Below are 5,877 nucleotides of genomic sequence, written 5' to 3' on the forward strand. Positions count from 1 at the left end.
CCAGTGGAGGTGTAATCGTTCCGAGCTAGAGGTCTGTTCCCACACAGGTGACAGATCTCGATACCTCTCACTAGTATGACATCAGCTTGCAAAAAAATAAAATGTACACTTCATATACATCTATACAAAGATATATACATCATATTCTGTATATACCCAGGCATATGTGTGTATTTGGGTTGGACTCAGCACACCAAAGGGCACAGCCGCTGAAGGAGCCGCAGTCGGCCGGGCCTGCCCCTGTGCCGCCCATGGCAGGCGACGAGCTGCGCCTCAGCGGCCTCCAGGCGGAGCTCTGGGCTCGGCGTTCAGCGAGACGCCACCGAAGGCTCAAAGGCTGCGAGTCTCACACAAGACCCGGCTTCAGGCTTTCTTATTGCTCGTAGTGGAAGGAAAAAGGCCTGCTAGAAAGTGATGCTTGAAAAGGAGACACCGCCTCCTCCTCCCCACCCCCCGCCCACTTCTCCCCCCCCCCCCCCAGTTCGGCAGATTGGCCCCATCTTCAAAACTGGCTACACAGTAGAGCTGGACTGGGTTTGGGCTCTTTGACCACTAGGAACGAATTCTGCAGTTTGAAATCTAGTTCTAGTGCAAGAACTATGTGCAATTAAGGTCATTTACAGGCTTCTCCAGAAAAAGCTTCTCTAGGCTTAAAGAAGTATTGCTATGCCCTGAAGCATCTTAAGTATCCCAATTCAGGTACCACAGGAGTAGCTGAAGTAGGGCACTACACAACATTCATCCTGAAGGATTATAATAGTCTGGAAAGAGGAACTCATAATAGGAGAATACCAACAAGGAGAATAAATCATACATATAGTGCTTTAATTCTTTCGCTGTGCATTACAAGCGTACTTTTTACACTATATCCGCAAGAGTTTGAGAGAACAAGCCCTTCATCTGCAACAAAAGGCTGTTGGAGTGTCTTGCTGTCATGGTTTAACCCAGCAGGCAGCTAAGCACCACACAGCCATTCACTCACTGCCTCCCAGTGAGATGGGGGAGAGAATCATGGAAACAGTAAAACTTGTGGGTTGAGATAAAGACAGTTTAATAGGACAACAAAGGAAAGGAAAATAATAATAATTATGATAAAGGAATATACAGAACAACTGATGCACACTGCAATTGCTTACCACCCGCTGACTGATGCCCAGCCAGACCCCAAGCAGTGGGCCTCATCCCCAGCCAACCTTTTCCCCCCATTGTTCAGCATGTCAACATATGTTATGGGACACCCCTTTGGCCCAGCTGGGGTCAGCTGCCCTGGCTGTGTCCCCTCCCAGCTCCTCATGCACCCTCAGCCTCCTCTCTGGCAGGGTGCTGTGAGAAGCCAAACAGTCCTTTGGAGTGTGTAAGCGCTGCTCAGCAACAATTAAAACATTGGGGTGTTATCACCATTATTCTCATCCTAAATCCAAAACACAGCACCATACCAGCTACTAGGAAGAAAATTAACTCTATCCCAGACAAAACCAAGGCACTTAACTAAGGTAGGAATCATGGCTGTTGCAAATTTGGTGGCAAGAGCAGGTAGCTCGGGGCTCCTCAGCAATGCTCTGAAACCACCACCCTGTTTACTTTAATCCCTGTGCTTGACTTTCTTCAGTAGTATTATGAAGGCAAAGAGTTAGAGCGCTCCAAAAAATGATGCCCTTGGTTTAGGTCATTTCCTGTAATACAAACAAAGGAGACCATGTATGGATGACCTAGTTAAATGGGTTGTGTTATTAATGACTTTCCTATGGCTGTAATAACACTTCAAAAGTTAATAGCTGAATGTAGGTAGCAGAGATCACCTCATATTTCATGGGTTAAAACCTTCAGCTCCTAATGCCTTGGAAGCTCTGCCAGAAAACAAAACAAAACAAAACCCACCACCAACAACAATCAAACAAAAAAACACATCTAATTGAATAAGCTTCCTGAGCTGGGAGAAACAATCCTACTTTGTGGACTGAGAAATTCTAGAAAATGTTGGTAATATGGGATTAGCTTGACTGTGGATCTTATCTCTGTGTTGTATCAGATACTTGCGGTTGAACACAAAGGGTTTTGTTTCACAAAAGACAGGAGAAAAAAATGATGGGGGAAAATGATAAGTAGTCAGGACATTAATTTATGTAAACTGAGAATCTGTCTAGAGCACATATTGTGTCTGAGTAAACTGAAATCTGAGCCAACATTTGCTTCACCAGAGGCAGAACAGAGAAGTCCCTTTGTTGAGAGAAGAGATCTTGCGCTCTGACCTTTGGATTATCATGAGTCTTTTGTAACTCGTCATTTGGGAAGTGAATATATTGGCCTTGTCATGGATTTCTAGATGCAGAACTGAAACATTCGCGGGGCACACAGAAGGTGACTCCAGCATCCCAGGAGCAAAAGATAAAAGTAGTCATTTGCACATGCTGTCTTTCAACTAACATCAAGATTGAACTTTTTTTTTGTTAATACTCCTCCTTAACACATCAGCTTGCCATTAATTTTGCAACACTCACCTTATTTTTTTAATTGCTCCTTTAAGTAGGGATGATTAAGCTGGATCTCACTGGTGACTGAAAAAGAAATGATTACCACAAGAGGCTTGCTTATCTGGGCCCTACTTGCACATGCAAGCAGAAACACCACCTCTATAGACACCGTCACCATTTTACTGATTGTCTGGTTTTGATTTTTCTTTCAAAAGATTACACACAATGACACAGTTTTCTCATCTGCTTGTTACCATGGAAGTTATTATCCCCTTACTCAACTCAAAGAAGAATTGCATAATGGTTTAATCAAGTTAACATTATCCTACAAGCTAAGTTTTCTATAATTAACACATCAACACACAAAAAAAAATAAACTCAGGGCAAGACTCTCTCTAAATGTACAGAGTAACTGCCATAATAAGGCAGATTCCTTACCTGATGCCTCTGCTTATCTCTGTAACAAAAGTATAGGTACTACAGAATGAGGGAGCCGTTCCCATTATGAGCTATCCAGTAAGACGGTTATTAAAACCGCTGAGGTCTTCTAGGGAAGAGTCACAGGAAATCTGAAAACATAGATTCTGTAGGACGTTTGCCATATAGTGCAGATCCTTCCTAAACTGCATTGTTAAATTTACTTATTTATTGTCAAACATGCAAAGCTGCGATGAGATCTTGAAAGGTCAATGTGCAACCTTCTCCCATTAGGCACTTGCTAGATGAGCAATACCTGACAGAACAACATTAATTGCAAACCAAATGACCGAGAAGCACTTCATAGTCATCCTCAATATTTCCATAAAACAGCTGCGATTTCTTCTAGATGAAAGGCATTAATTCCTAGGGGATTCAGAGAGCAGAGGCTTCTTTCTCCACCACATTAAAGCAAATTCCCTAGCGTCCTGTTTAATGTGATGGAAGAAAAGAGTATTATAAAATCTAGAACAGGCTAATAATTTATGATCTGGGATATTTAGATTTACTTGAAATTCAGTCAAGACATCCCAAGACACAGTTCCTTTATACAGACAGTAGACTCACCAGATCAGCGAATCATCTAATTTTAACCTGCTGACAGGTCTACGGGATCAGCAGTAACACGAGGACAACACCAACTGGCTTACTATGCAATTAGAGTGAATCATGTAATTGTTTTCTTCCTCATTTTCAAAGTAGAGGTAATACAATACCTCCCAGATACAGAGCTGGGACAAATTCCTGTTTTGAAGAGCACTTTGATGACTCTTGAGTCACAGGAGTGCTGAGCATGAAACAACAAGCATTTAAGATCTCCATGAAGATTTTAAAATGGGCAAAAGGGTAAAGGCCTCCTTGAAGATTGTGCTGAAAAACATGAAAACAGCTCAAAATACTACTCCTGAAGGCTCAACAACAGCTTGTGCAGAACCTACCAAACTTTCAACATAGCTGAGACTCAGCCAGCACTGGGAGTTGAGCCCAGAGTCCCATTTATTAGGCCAGTGCTTTCATCAGGTGAGCCACGGCACAGTGCCAGGTGAAACCCACCCTGACGGTTTCTGCACTGAGGGGGTGAATTTCTTCTCTGATGTTACAATGACCCACGTTGGAAGGGACCCACAAGGGCCATTGAGTTACCCATTCTCAAAGTTCAAACAAAGAAACATGGATGTGAGGACACAGTTCAATACCCTAGCATCCCTTAAAGTATGACTTATACTTTATAGCAATAATACTTATCTGGTTTTCCATGTTGCCCATGTTGCATCTGCCCAGAAATCTGAATGCTTTCACTCTGGGACAAAGATTTAACTGAAATGAAGAAAGGAATGATAGGAATAAAGATCCCCTAGACCTAGTATTCTATGAAGGGATGGTCTCTTGCATCTTTCTTCCCTTCCTTGGTGGTTCATGACTGTGGACTAGTTCACAAAACAAACAATTATAAAAAATTAAAAAAAAATCCCCAAAACAACTGCAATAGCAGCAACTTCAGAGCTCAAATCTTCAAAATTACTCCCTGCTTATTAGTGTTTGCTGTACATAGAAAAACAAAAACATCTAAAACTTCTATAGAAAGTTTCTCGTTATCAGTGCTACTACTAGAAACTCATATCTGCTAGGATAATTGCTATTTCTTCACAGTTGTATTTCAGCAAAGAAATAGAAGCCACATATAGAAAAAATCAAGCTGCAGTTTAATGAAGATTTACAAAGTAGAAACAATTTGGGACAGACATACTCATAGAATACTAGCTTTCCACATCCCTTTCTTCTGCAACCATGAATCCCCAGAGCAACAAAGAGATGCTTAACACCAAAAGATGAGGACAGCAGCATACTGGAAAACAGACTGGATAGGCTATTCTGTCTTCCAACTGTCAGGTGTGATTTTGAGAAGTAGCGAATTTGCTTCCTTCCTTAAGCTGGTTCAATGAGAGTATTATACTCACAGTAACGCATGGGAACAGTGGGAAAGGTATGAAGTGGGAGTTTTACAGGGACTCATTCTTGACTGAATACAGTCAGCATTTTTATTAATTTGGGAGTATACAAATCAAAAGCAGAGAAGTGGTGTGGGCAGGCTGCAAGTGCTGTGGAAGAACAAAAATGCTGCAGGATTATTAAATTTTACTAGTAACAAAAAATAAAATGCCCAGTTTAAGACAATCACCTTTGGAACGGAACAGTGTTACTGCTTGCAACCCTTGTAATTAGTTCACTCTGCTGCAATTTCAGCTTGAGCACTCCTTTGCTCCTTGTAAAGACCACAATTCCACTGTTACATTCTAATGAATGAAATGATTGAAAGCTGGCTTCTGTTGTACTAAAATCATGAGGAAATGGGTGGGAAATAGTGCCAAAAGAGGCACTAGAAATAGGACATTAGAAAAAAAAACATCAGTACAAGACAGAGTTGGAAACCATCCCCATCAGAACGTTAGAGGCTGCCATGGATCGCACGCCTCAAAGAAAGAATTCTGCATTTCCCTTACTGGGATAACCATTCAGTAACCAATAACATAGGCTAAGCACTATGACAGACTACTAAGCAGAATCACATTTTCCACCTCAGGTTAGGGAAACCTTGATTTTTAACTGAACAGAAATGTCTACATATGTGATAATAAATGTTTTGAGACAGCAAAATATCTTATAAGCTTTAACAACAGCGCAACAAAATGCACGTTGCTTTGTCTTCTCATGACTAAACTGTAAGACGTTTATGTTGTTTTATCCTTAGTGACTAGATTTGCGTGTTTACCTGCAGTACTTTAGAACAGCCTAACATATACGATCCAAGCAACTTTTCAAGATTTTTTGAAACATTTATAGTTGTAAAGCTAACGCTACTTTAATATACAGAGTTCAATTACCATCTCAAATATACAAGTGACATCTGACAAAAGATAACATGAATTTT

This window comes from Cygnus atratus, chromosome 2 (assembly GCF_013377495.2).
Source record: "Cygnus atratus isolate AKBS03 ecotype Queensland, Australia chromosome 2, CAtr_DNAZoo_HiC_assembly, whole genome shotgun sequence".
In the NCBI taxonomy this organism is placed as follows: Eukaryota; Metazoa; Chordata; class Aves; order Anseriformes; family Anatidae; genus Cygnus; species Cygnus atratus.